The 14573-nt window shown below is 38.6% G+C and overlaps 1 protein-coding gene across 3 annotated transcripts in view; it reads right to left on the minus strand.

Moving 5' to 3' along the window:
* Znf609 (zinc finger protein 609) overlaps positions 1-14573 on the minus strand; it is a 193473-nt gene extending 178900 nt beyond the window's left edge. For 2 of the 3 annotated variants that reach the window (XM_046426677.2, XM_058573290.1), the window contains exon 1: positions 14194-14218. The gene's annotated coding sequence lies outside the window, so the exon portion shown is untranslated. Of the gene's footprint in view, positions 1-14193; positions 14219-14459 lie in introns of those variants that run through there. The other variant, XM_046426676.2, reaches the window with a different exon arrangement.

Below are 14573 nucleotides of genomic sequence, written 5' to 3' on the forward strand. Positions count from 1 at the left end.
AAGTGCAGCCTGAACAATTTGGATACCTAACTACCTGAAAGAGCTTAATGTGATGGGAAAACCTAAATATTTCACTTATGTAAAACATTTATTTAAATGTCAAATAAGCCAGGTGTGGTGGTATCACCACAACTTCAAATAACCACTGTTTTGGTGTGGTCCTTTTGATTTTTTGTTTTCTTATAAAATAAATTTCAAATATGGTAGTTCTTAAGTCTTTTAATTTCTAGTAGGTATCTACTTTTAAAAATTTTTCTAGGGCTGGGGATGTGGCTCAAGCGGTAGCGCGCTCGCCTGGCATGCGTGCGGCCCAGGTTCGATCCTCAGCACCACATACAAACAAAGATGTTGTGTCCACCAAAAACTAAAAAAAATAAATAAATATTAAAATTCTCTCTCAAGAAAAAAAAAAATTTTTTTTTCTAGTTTTCCTACATTCTAAAGTACATATTCGATCACAGCTCAAGTTCCTTAAAACTGAATCCCTATGACAGATTTTGTTCTTCCTCTCACTGAAGAATGCTGAACTTAATTGATATGATTACTATTAGAATGCTTGACTACATCATTCTTGATGTTTGTCAAGGTAAAATGTAGGTTCTTTGCTTTGTAGCTTCTAAAACTGTCAATAGGAGGGAGTAATTTAAGTTAATCAAAACCTCAAAACCACATCTTCACATTTGCTCTCGATGATTTAACCAATCTATGTACAAACAAACAAGCCCCTCATTAGTTGCTTAATTTTCCAACTTTTCCAGTCTCTGTTAACATTTCCAGCTCAGTCACCCTATTTTGATTAGAACTATGACATGTTTATTTAAGCAAGAATTTCAACCCTTCAAGCTTCCTTACCCCTTACTTTGATATAGGAAAAAATTTTTTAATTATTTAATTTTTTTCCCCCCAGACAGAAAGTCTGGCTATGCTGCCCAAGCTGGAATGCAATGTCTATTCACAGGATACAGCCCAAACTCTTGGGCTAAGTGATCTTCTTGTCTAACTCTCCTGAATGGCTAGGACTAATGGTACATGCCACCATGCCCTGCAAAGATTTTTAAATATCAACACTGTTTGTTATTCCATATAAAAATAAGATTCCTTGCTGCCTCTATCATTCCTCTGAGCAGTACAACATCTCAATGGTAAGTATCCCTCCAACAAGTATCTGTGATGTGCATTAAATCATTATAACATTATTTTTCCTATACAGAAATTAGAAAGAAAACACATTATAACATTAAACAAGGGTGAGAAAATGACACTAATAATGTTTATATTTGCAACTCTCTGAAATAAATCTATTGCTTAAGATCATACAATCAGCTATAACAGATTTGTTGTAGGAATAAAATGTCACTTTACCATTATGTTGCTAACCCAAATGTGACCTTGTTAAAACTAAATTTCTTTCTTATGGAAAGGCTCCATAAGAGAGAATATTGCCAGACATGGCCCTGTACTTCTTGGTCTGTCAGATGATGTTATGGAACTCATCTGAAATCAACATTGCCTGGATCTGTAACTCTGCTAGGACTGAAAGGCCCTACTAATACAAACCACAGAAACATTACTACAATGAAAACAGTAGCAAACTAAGCTATGCTAATGCTCTTTTACTAATAAGAGCAATACAACTTAGATCAGTAAAATGATCTACATTTTGATTCTTTCAAACATTACAGGAGGGAAAAAAAAACCTCAAAATAACCACTAAAGAAAAAAAAAAAAAAAAAAAGCATATACTTGCTGGCTTTAAAGTTCTCAATAACAGGGCTGGAGCTGGAGCTGTAGCCCAGTGGCACAGTGCTTGCCTAGCATATGTGAGGCACTGGATTCAATCCTAAGTACTTCAGAAAAATAAACAAATAAAATAAAGGTATTCTATCCATTTACAACTACAAAAACAAATAAATAAATACTTTTAAAAATGAATAAAAAATTAGGGGTTGGGGATATAACTCAGTTGGTAGAGCACTTGCCTCACATGAAAGGCCCTGGGTTCAACACCAGCACCATAGAAATAAATGAATAAATAAATAAATACCAAAAAATTAAGTTCACAATACTGCAATGTTGTTGTACCATTTAAGCATATATAATGAGAATATATTACGTCAAGTTTCATATACAAAAATACATAATGTAAAACTTGCCTAGAAGTCTATTCAATTTTAGATCCCAAATGTTGCCTAAAAGTAAAAGATTTTCCTAAACATGGATCTGAGTTCATTAAGAACTTTTAGGAGTTGGGAGTATCAGTGGTAGAGTACTCGCCTAGAATGCAAAGTCCTATGTTCCATCCCCAGCACTACAGAAAAAGAAAACATTTTTTTTTCACTCTAGAATAAAAAAGATCACACTTTTACAAAATGGCTAAAGCAAAATGCTTAATGACTTCTTGCTCATTGCAACTGCACAATCTGGTGGTATAAATAATTTAACATAGTAAACAGATAACAGTATGACCTGCACCTCAGCTACCTCAAATGATATACAATAAAACAAGCTGAATTTAATGTCTACAAGGACAGAAATAAGACACTCCATCTCATAATTATGTAGGAATTTTAGCTTCTAAGCAGTTACAAAAACAGCAGTCTAACCTAAAAGACCTCTGTTTCCTATCACTTTCACATATGGAAAAGAGTGAAGAGATAACAGGAAAAATAATGAAGAAGTAGGACAAGGAAAGGACAAGTAAAAATATTATAACAAAATTTATAATACACAAGTCAAACAGAAGAATCTGGACATTATATGATATCTTCATTCTCAAGCTGCTAAACTAGGTATTGAGATTTTTAAAACATAGCTTATGTGTTGAGAGGAAGTCATAAAGTACCACAAACCTGAAAATAACACTAAAGTTGGGAGCACAGTGCATACTCTTTGAAAGCTTAAAGAGCTACCCCAAAATAGCTGAGGCCTTACTAGAAAGAGGAAAAAAATCACGATTTAGGGCTTTTTCCTTTGTGGAAGGAGAGAACTCAAAGGTTTAACTCACCTATTACCAGAGGCACCCAGGGCCCAGTAAGCAGAAAAGTATATTTCGCCCCTCAGGGAACTGGTTATAAGGCCTCCAGTTCCACCCCGGTGTCTTCCAGACATAACTGACTGCAATTTTCACCCTGATTAACTTCCAGGAATGCCAGCCAGAGAAGCAGCCAGGAGAAAAGAACATATCAAGTAGTTATTTCCCCTCAGTGTCAGCTGGACTCTAGAATAACTGCAGACACTGCCTCTTTCTGCTCGTCACAAAAGTATATCCACCAACCTCAGGGAAGTACCTCACAGTATAGTAATGCACTAACATGAATTGTCTTATTGAAAGCTGCAATTCTCCCACTTGACCCTCCTCCATACTCCCAATCCCCCAACTCTGCTCTGTTTTCCCCTACATCATTTATTATATATTTATTATGCTTATCTCTATATCCTTCTACTAAAAAGTAAAATCCATAGACTGCACTTTTTTTTCCTTTTGTCTATTTTATTCACTGGCAGATCTTCAGCAGCTACAACAGTTTCACATATAGTAGGTATTCAATATCCATGTATAGAATAAAAGAAGTAAGAAAAGCTTAAAGAAATTTTCAGAGGTCAACAATACCCCAAGGGCCCAATAATGACTCCATTCCTCTAACAGAAGCAGAATGGTTACCATGACTAACCCACCTTTCTTCCACCTGCCACATACCACCCCCACTTACGCAAGTCTTGCATCTCTTAGGATGTACAGAACCATGTACTATTTTAAGCAATAAAAGTGACAAAGTTTGTCCTTGAATTTGAAGGATTTCTCAAGGTTTGCACAGTTTGCCTTTTTCCTAGTTTATTCAATTTGGGATAAAATGTGTTTAAAGAGTTACTTTTGCATAAAAAGAGTCTGGAAAACAAAAACCACAAGAAGTTTCTTTTTTCAAAAAACAAATTCTAATTTAATTCAGCAAGCATTAATTAAAGATAAAGTTATATTCAACACATTGGGCTAGGAGTTATAGGGAGACAAAGAACAGAGGAAACAGATTTCTTATGGAGCTTGGAATGAGGAAAAAATATATAATCATAAATAATTATGATTTAAGAAAACATGTGATAAAGTGTTGTAACAGAGACCCTAGCAAGAAAATTAAAGAATAGAGAGGAAGGTGAAATTAATTCTGATGAGAGGCTAGTGGGAAAAAGTGGGTGTAAAAGTCTTCAGGACAGAGACAGCTTTTTGCTGGGTAAGGGCTAGTTTTGAAAGCTAAATGCCTTGGAAGCAAGAAAGGGTATTCCAATAAGAGAGAAAAGGGTGGGGAAAAAATCCCACTAAGATATAAAAACTGAAAAAAAAAAAGGGGGGGGGTAAGTTGGAGGAATAGCGGTGAAAACGTGCAGATAGAGAAATACATGAAATAAGGCTAAGGAAGGCTAGGTTTGGTCAGGACATATATCTTGAACACTATTAGTGACATGGGTCATTAGTGATTCTTCAGCAAGGAAATATTTAGAATAGCAATTGTAAAAGTCTTGCTGAGTTTCTTTGTTACATATTATTCTAGAATAAAATTCTTTTCTTCAGCTCATAATCATATATTCATTAGTTGGCTATCACCCCCACTAGACTATAAGCCCTAATAGGACAGGGATCATGACTGGGCTAGTACATGAAATACTCAATAACTATTAGTTAAGTGAATAAATAAAAATTATAATATAGCAGCTGCATGTAGCATGGAATATAGAAAGAACATTAACCATGAGCATGTTATAATGTATAAAAGTTGAAGACCTGAACTAGAGCAGATGGAAAAGTGAGGTAAAACAGCAAGACATTCAATTTAGTGAACAACTAGCTGAAGCGGTGAGAAAGAAAAAAGAACCAAATAAGAGTCAAAGTTTTGAGCCACAGCAACTTAAATAGTAATACTCAGGGGAGAATAGAGTAGGAAAGTTTCAGAAGCTATGGACTGGAAGTAAATATGAAAGCAGGTGCCAAGGAGAAAAAAGTTTCCCCCTTTCTTGTGTACCTTTCAGACTTATATACCCCATAAGGTCAATAATTCCATTTCTCTTTTTATAGTTTGATTTCTTATACCATTCTTTAAGACCCTACTCTAGAAGCATCAGTTCTATTTTCTTTCTTTTCTCTTCCTTTTTTTTTCTATTATTGAAGTTATCAGTCCTAAAACAAAGATAAATACCAGAGTTTTATACTGAACCACTTCAGCTCAAATGAATGAAAGTTCTTCAAAATCAAACTCAAACAAATAAACAAACAAAACTAGACTCAAAGTGCCCCACCTAGAAATGTTGCTGATAATATAGCAAAAGTCCATTAGTACACTATGTACAGAGGATGGAACAGACATTGCCTTCCTCTACAAATACGTAACTACAGTAGACTATAGGTATCAGCAGGCAAGGTGGTACCAGTATGCAATGTGGCCTAACTATCAGGATCTCAATTTCTTGTTGTCTGATTTCCAAAGATTTTTATGTGGCACCTACACTGGACACTTGCCAATCCAATCACCCATGTTCCATTTGACACTTTTTTTTTTAAACTAAGCCTCAAAAGCTTCTTATATTTCTAATATAAATCTTTCTAGGGCTGGGGATGTGGCTCAAGCAGTAACATGCTCGCCTGGCATGCGCGGGGCACTGGGTTCGATCCTCAGCACCACATAAAAATAAAGATGTTGTGTCCACCGAAAACTAAAATAAATAAATAAATAAATATTTAAAAATTCTCTGAGTCTTTAAAAGAAAAAATCTTTCTAAAATCTTGCATTCAAGTGGAACACTTCCCAAAATAACCTTTAGATTACCTGATGTGCTACAGATGGCTGGAAATAAAGAAAAGAACTCCCAAGACTTCTTGTAAATCCAAAACAAACAGTTCCACCCACCAAAATTTCCTATTACAGACCAATGGATGTTTTGAGTACAAATTTAAAAATAGTGAATTCTATTTTCCAGTGTTCAAAGGTAAAGTAAACTTGTGATTTCCCTATATTAACAACAATTAGAATACCATCATCCTCTTAATATTTAATAAATAGCTGCTACATAACCAGGCATGGTGGTACATGCCTGTAAATCCAGCTACTTAAAAAGCTGAGGCAGAAGGCTGACAAGTTTGAGGTCAGTCTGGGTAATTTAGAGCTTGTCTCAAAATAAAAAGAGCTGGGGATACAGCTTATTGGCAGGACACTTTCTTAATGTGGGGGTCCCTGGGTTCAAGCCCAATACCTGCTATTGCAAATCCAAAATCTGAAAATGCTGATAAAAATCCTAATTCAGAATTAAAAACTTGGTTGAGCCTGGAATGTCTGTAATCCCAGCGATTCAGGAAGCTGAGGTAGGAGGATGGCAAGTTCAAAGCCAATCCTAGCAATATAGAAAAAAATAAATAAAAACGTCTGAGAATGTATCTCAGTGGTAAAGTCCCCCTGTGTTCAATCTCCAATAACAACAAAAGGAAAAAAGAAGGGAAAAATAAAAAACTGGTTGTGCAATTTTATTTCCTTAAAATTGCTTGAGGAGCCAGGCTTGGTGATAAACACCTGTAATTTCAGGATATTGGGAAGCTAAGGCAGGAGTGCAAGTTCAAGGCCAGTCTGGGCAATTTAACAAGATCCAGTCACAAAAAAAAGGTTTGGGCTGTAGCTCAGTGGTAGATTGCCTCTGGGTACCACCAAAAACAAAAACAAAAACAACCTGCCTGGAGGCCAGGGATGTAGCTCAAGGAGCAGAGTGTTTGCTTGGAATTCTTGAGGCCTTGGGTTTGATCCTCAGCACCAAAACAAAGAAACAAACAAAAACCATAAATGTGTCTTCAAACAAACCATTGTGGTAATTCATATTCAATTTTAAGAAGTTAATTCAAAGCAGGATTTCCACTGATTGGCCAAAATTGGGAAAACGTCCAAGAGTCTCAACAATTAGTTCCATAAAGCTCAAAGATGAGATTATTCGATCCTTGTCAGATTCACTTTTTATTTTGTGGTGGTGGTACAGGTGATTGAATTCAGAGCCTCATACATGCTAGGCAAGAGCCCTACTATGAGTTATATCCCCAGATCTTTTTTTTAAATTTTGAGATGGGATCTTACTAAATTGCTAAGGCTGGCCTCAAATTTGCAATACTCAGCCAGGCATAGTGGCACAAGGCTGAGACAAGAGGATCGAGAGTTTAAAGCCAGCCTCCACAAAAGTGAGGCGCTAAGCAACGTGGTAAGACCCTGTCTCTAAATAAAATATAATACAGGGCTGTGGATCTGGCTGAGTGGCTGAGTGTCCCTGAGTTCAATCCCAAGTAGCAACAACAACAACAAAGCAATATTTCTGCCTCAGCCTCCCAAATTGCTGGGATTACAGGCTTGCACCACTGAACCTGGTTTGACGTCACTTCTTACTGATAACCTGCCACATCCTTCTAGATGATTTCCTTCCCTCAGGCTGAGGTTCCTTTTTTTGTAGCTTTCTGGTTCCCACTCTTTTGTCTTAAGCATTAATTAGAAAAAGAATATGTGGCAAGCTGGTAAACCTACAAAATGAAGGTATAACATTCTTAAAAAAAAAAAAAAAAAAAAAAAGGCTGCTCAATAAAAAATACAGCTTTCCAAACATATCAAAGTAAGGGTCAAGCCCCAGGGAACTAAAGCTGCATTCACTAGCTATTCTGAATACTGATTGTTTTTGACACAGCACTAAAAAAACTTCATTAATGTCAACCATCTTGCACAGTTCTTCCATCATCATTTTCATTTCATTAAGAGATCATCTGGTCTAATATGCCCATTTTACAGATCAGGAAAGTAAAAACAAGAGAAGTGGCTTTCACGAAGTCACGTGGCTAGTTAGAGGCATACTTATGATCAGAACCTGAATTTTATGACTCCCAATTATGTTTTTATCTCTATGCTCTGAAAAGTTAAACTAGTAATGAAAACACGACATTATTAGCTCAGATGATATCTTTTTTTCTTATATTTATTTTTTAGTTGTAGTTAAACACAATACCTTTATTTTTATTTATTTCTTTTTATGTGGTGCTGAGGATCGAACCCAGGGCCTCGCACACGCTAAGTGGGTGCTCTACTGCTAAGCCACAACCCCAGCCCAAAGATGATATCTTAACTGTTACTAAACTACACAAAAATAAAATTCATTTTGGACTTGGGTTATAGTTCAGTAGTTAGAGTACTTCCTACTAGCATAAATAAGACCCTGGGTTTGATTACCAGCATGGCAAAATAAATAACTAAAAATTAATCCCCCAAGATGGGTGTGGTGGTGCATGTAATCCCAGCCAAATGGGAGACTAAGTCAGGAGGATCACAAGTTTGGGGCCAGCCTGGGCAATTCAGCAAGACCCTGTCTGAAATAAATAAATAAATAAACAAACAAACAAACAAACAAACAAACAAAGAGATGAAGGGAGGGTGGGTGGGAAGGGATGTAGCTCAATGGTAGAGTTCTTGCCTAACATGTACAAGGCCCTGGGTTCAATCCCTAGCATGACATACAAAAGTACAAAGGTTTAGGGGTACAATGTGGCATATATTTTCTGAGGCATTTTATTAATTACCAGCTGCTAGAATATATGTTCTGTGTTTTCATCAAATGTAATTCCCTAAGAGGAGGCCACATGAACCTTGAGGCTGAAAAGTCTGAAAAGTGATGATTATCAGCAAAAAAATGGTTATTAGCTATCTGGTATAGATAACTGATGGCCCCAAAGAAACCCACAAATGTGATGCCAACAACCAAAAAGAAAGGGCTGAAGTGGAAGGGGTAGAGCTATTTGCTAAGAGCAAGTAATTCTGAAAATGGCATAAGAATAAAAATCCAAGGAAGAAGTTGGCCAAAGAGCACAATAAAAAGAAGGCAATTTCAGAGCTTGCTTGGCATCAGAAAGCTCTCAACTGCAAAAGAAAGAAGAAAAAACTCTCACAGAGACAAGAGAAAAATCCTAGGTTTGTACTTGAGTGACGGACTAAATATGACCTAAGAGGTATTTGCCACCTCTTATTTCTGGGACTCTGATCCAAGAACAAACAGCAAGAGAACCATGAAAAATCAGCCCTGTTGGATCTGGAGTTCTGCCTTGACAAGATATAAAGCTCATTCATAGATCTGACTGTGCTCATGAAACTGCAGTCAACTCCTGCTGCTATAGAAAGGGGAGGGGGAAGATAGAAAGAGGTGAGGGAAGGAGGTGGAGGATATGGGTTGTGACTATAATAGCTACAGTAATTAGAGTGTTTCCAAGCTGCTAGAGAAGTCTTCAGAGCAAAGAAATGGGATGAGAGTTTGGGGGGTGGGGGGATGGGGAGGAACACAAGGAAGCAAACTATTGAGAATGCTACAAAAGGACATGGTGGTTTGTGAACAATTTAAATAAAACAAAACAAAAAACTACGATAGCTTTATATGGAACATCAAGAAGTTTATAGGCTTTCCCAGAGGTCAATACTAAATAATTTACTATTATTAGGCTACAACTTACAGCCAGGTTACTTATTAGATTTAAGCAGATGCTTACAAATGTCCTAATATATGAAGTGGTCCAAGGGTCCTGACCTCAGAGCCACAATTTGCCACCTTTTCCCTCAAATCTCTCCATCTTTGACAAACAAGTCAGAGCCTTCACTCCACTCAGGCGGGGGGGGGGGGGGGGGGGGGAAGGGATTAGTGAACAATTTTATTACATATGTGAGTATATATACATATGTACCTTTCCCTTTAATCTATTCTTAATTAGTAAATTCCTTTAAATTGTGTGTGTGTTTCAAAAGAAGAAGCACATATTCTGTGGCCTAATGCAGAAAATGACTACAGGGAACTGAAAAGTCCAGAAAATAGCCATCAAGTTACTTGTTTATAAATTTTAGGCTCTATACTGCCTACTCCAGTGGCATGAACATGTGAAAAAAACCAACCAGATGTGGTGGCGGTTCATGCCTATAATCCCAGCAATTTGGGAGGCTAAGAAAGGAGGATGGCAAGTTTGAGGATAGCCTCAGCTATTTAAAGTGCCCCTTGGTTCAATCCCTAATAACCAAATAAATAAAATATTAACTGAAGATGATGATTACCTATAAAAAAAAAAAAGTCTGGGAATTTTCAGAAAACCTTAGATTTAGGTTTTTTTTTTTCAAGTTATAGGAAATGCTACTACTTGTTTTTAGGATAAATATTTAGTAGATATATTTCTTTTTTTTTCATTTCTTTTTTAAATTTTTAGTTGAAGGTGAACATGATACCTTTATTTATTTATGTGGTGCTGAGGATCGAACCCAGTACCCCATGCATGCGAGGGAAGCGCTCTACCACTGAGCCACAACCCCAGCTCTAGTAAACATATTTCTTTAACATCATTGGTCCTCTGTTGAGATTTGGTTCTAACAAATGAGGATGATCTAAATGTCAGGAAAGAGTTACAAAAGTGCTGGGGAAAACTAAAAATTGAATAAAACAAATGAAGAGATGCAAATGTCATGTATAGAATTACAATCATAAAATAAAAACACATGCAAATTTCTTGAGTAAGGCATGTCAGGTAGATCTAACACAAAAAGTCAATTACATTCTTTGCATAAAACCTACTGGGTATTCTCCTGGTGAGCTAGATAATTTTTACCACGCTGAAAGCATAAGATCTTTTGTTTCCTTTTTCCCCTCTAATAAACAAGTACTAAAAACACTGAATTACCACTATTTCCTTCCCATTCATAGAACGTAAAACCAAAACTCCGAGATATACAAGAGGATCAAGTAGGACCATGTCTAGGGCCTGGTTCTCAATAATCTAAGTGACATAAGAACCTCTCTTCTCTATTCCATTATCATCTCACTAACAAATCAACAACAGGCATTAAGAAATGTGAAACAAAGTACAATTTCACACATATGAACTGAACCTTAACCACAGAGGACCAAGTATTTTCTTGTCACTGTGGCATGTGACTCTTCAACCACCTGCTCAATAATCCCTATTCAGCTGCACAGCTGCCGCCAATTCCACATGCTTTGCTAGGCAGGTGCTTTGGTGAATTACCTGTTCTCTAGTGAAAAAGAGTCCTTCACTGACACTTAGTGGACCCAGAACCTGCCAATCAGTATTACCTATCTTCATTTTGTCTGTCACAGATGTTTATCACAGTTATGATGAAGGTATGTTTAATATACTATGTGGTTTTGTATTTTGTACACTTTTTGGATCTTCTGTTTCTAAAGGAAACCGATTTTTGAAAATCAAGCAGAAGTGAAAATTAAGTTACTGAACATAAAATTTGCCATACAATGTAAGACTATTTATCTCAGAGTAGCCCCATCTGCCTGGCAGCATTCCCATCCATGCCAGGTTTTCCACAGTGGAAATAATAATCGCTCAGTTACCTTTGAAGCAGGATAAAGTGACTGTACAAGTACTAAGTATCTGGCAGAGAAAAACCAGAGACAGAAGGAAGACTGGGAATTTCTGGAGAATAAATATCAATCCTGTAAAAAGTCTCCATATCGCAGCTCAATAGTGTTGAGTCAAATAAATAAGGAGTGGCACTTCCACTTGACAGAGCAATCAGTAAACCCCTCAATAAATTATCCTGTTCCAGTCATTTAGTTGCTATATGCTAATTGCAACATAATTACTACCAGGAACCAAAATTACGCTTCCTTATCCTCCTACAAAAATAAGTACTAGTCTATTCAGCTATTTAGACCTCTCACAAGGAAACATTTCCTACCAAGAAGCTAGTGGGAACATCAAGTACTGTGTGAAAGATGGTCACAATCAGAAGACATATAAGAGTCCTGTAGCAAGGGTCCATCTCTGAAACTACTGTATCTAATCATGGAAAATTTAATCTGAGGCTTCTGCGTCAATCACAACATTCAGAAATAAATACCAATAGCCAAGAACAAAAAGCTTTGGGCTTAGTTTAGCTGAGGTTTTACTCATAGACCTAGAGTGTACAGTTGGAAATAGACTAGACAGATACCTCCAGAAAGGCCTTAATATATACATTTCTGTTATCCAAAAATATAATGGTTAGGGCTAGGGATATAGCTCAGTGGTTTGCCTAGCAAGCATGAGGCCCTGGATTCAAACTCCAGCACCAATGGAAAAAAATGTATGTGTGTGTGTGTGTGTGTGTGTATAAATAAGATGGTCAGAACAAACTCTTCCCTCCTTTCAAAAGCCCAACTACTAAGTAATGGGCCATCATTGTAGGACTCACTGATATAAGGGGATGAGGCAACATAATCAGAATCACTGCCCTAGAAAGACCTTTACCAAAACCAAAGACTACTAAAGTCTTATTCAAAACATCCTATGCGAAATGGTGGTTGGCTACTGTGTACATAATATACTGAATACAATTCCCCTCTCACAATGAGTTTTATATCTAATCTCTTTTTGCAGTTTCTTTAATGTTCTAAATGGAAACATGTTTTCTAACCCCAATAAATTTTTACAAAATAATACCTAAATACTATTTGCACACTTCTATAAGATACATACAAGGATAGGATTATTACTAGGCTGTTTTCATTAATAATTCCTAAGACTTAAATGATATTTTTAACGTTCATCTCATTGGTAGATTTCTTCCTAATACAGAGGCAGATATGAACTTCCTACACAATGAGCAAGTCATATCCTTTTATTAGAGTTGAAAGAAATTATAAAAGAAAGTTGTTCTGTTTCTACAGGCAAATTGTGTGGCTTTTTTGTTGTGCAATTATTATTGACCAGGAAGTCACCACTAAAAACAATATTTGGTCCTTGACTCCCTATCTTAACACTGCACAGGTTTTTAGTGGTACTCCTAAATCAACAAACAAAAATCACTGCATGAGTGTCCCTTCTCTCTGTCTCTCTCTCTCTCTCTCTCTCTCTATATATATATATATATATATATATATATGAAGAAATGCAATATGATGGTTAAAGTACAAATAGAAACCTCCCTTGCAGTTTTCCTCTTTAAAGGTCTCACACAAACATTAGGTTTCAGTGTCCCAGATACTATTTTTCCACAACTTAGTAAGGCTAACCAAAGAGGCAGGCAAAACATGGCTGGCATTCCCTATTCTTCTGAAAAATGTGTGCCAATGAGCTCTGCATTGTTTCTCACTCAAAAAGAAGAGCCTTTCTGTCTGGCCTCCTCCAATGGCAAGCCCCAGTCTGGAAAAGGAAGAAAATGGCACTGAGGAGCTTGGGAGATGGAGCATATCCAAAGCTCTCAGACAAGACTTGAACCTATGACCTTCACTGTGTACACAATAGGCGGGTGAGAGGGACCGGTTTATCTCTGCTGCAGCAGTTCTCAGCCCTGGGGTAGCACTCCCGATAAAATGACACGACTATTGTGTGTGGCAGCAGAACAGTCATCTCCTCACAACAGCCTAAACCAGCTCTCCTCCCCCAAGACAAAGCAGCAGGGGTGAAATTAACTCAAGGCTGCAGACGAAAGCCTAATACAGAAAAGAGAGGCCTGTGGGGGTTTGGGGACTCTCCTTCACCCCTGGAGTTATGGACACATGGCTAGAAACAGACAGGCTTTTCTCCCCCATCTTTCCCACTCTCATTTAGGTAGGAAGCTGCTTCTTAGAGAATTTAATCATCTGTGATTTGTTCAGAATATTCCCCCTGAAGGGCTCTGATCTCTCCACCCTGTGTGAGCCTAATTCCTAGAAGCTGAAATGACTGTTTGCTGCTGCCTGTTTCACAAACACACATTAATTGGTCAGATGTGTCTCCTCCTCCTCAACCCCAGAGGGAGGAAGGAGAATCTGAGCAAAGCACAAGAGATGATCCAACCGTAATTACACATAAAGGGGAAAGAGAGCAGCGTGGGTTTTCCAAACAGGACAGGGTCACAAATCCTCCCGGGGGTACAAGGATAGCAGTTAAAGTCCAGGCCCAGGGATCCCTCCATCTTGAAGAAAAGAACAGGAGTAAATGTGACCTGAAGAGTGGAAGGGGCACACACCCATTACCTACTTACAGCGCGCTCCCAGCCACCTTGCTCCCCCCTCCTGGGCCGCGCACACATCCTGCTTCCAACCCTTGGCTCTGAAGCCCCCTCCCCAACTCCTTGACTGGCCCCAGTCGCCCGGGGCCCCCTCAACATATCCAGATTCGCCTCAGAAACTCTCTGGCCTGCCCTCACAACCTTGCCAAACCCTAATTACCTCCTGGGCACCCCTACCCTCAGCCAGAACCGGCCCCGGCCACGCTTTGAACTTCACCTCGCGCCTCTCGAGGTCCCCTCCCCCACCACGCAACGACCCCCCCCTTCCAGCCCTAACACACCTTCCCCTCGCTCCGCCCCGGGCCCCCAACCCCCACTTCCTCCGTCAGGCGCCACTGCCCGCGGCCCCCCTCAGCCCCCGGCCTCCTCAGCACCGCCGCCTCTCTCCTCCCCCAGCCCCGGCTCCACACAAAGCTCCGGACTCACCGCGCGGCCGGTCCCGGGAGCCGCCACCTCCGCCCGCCCGGGGCCCCGGGCCGTAGAGCCGCCGCTGCTATGGGGCCCAGGCCTCCATCCGTTCCCGCGGCCCCTCCCCCCCAC

Source organism: Marmota monax, unplaced genomic scaffold, assembly GCF_021218885.2.
Source record: "Marmota monax isolate L192 unplaced genomic scaffold, Marmota_monax_Labrador192_F-V1.1 WCK01_AAM20220418_F8-fsc00078, whole genome shotgun sequence".
NCBI lineage: Eukaryota > Metazoa > Chordata > Mammalia > Rodentia > Sciuridae > Marmota > Marmota monax.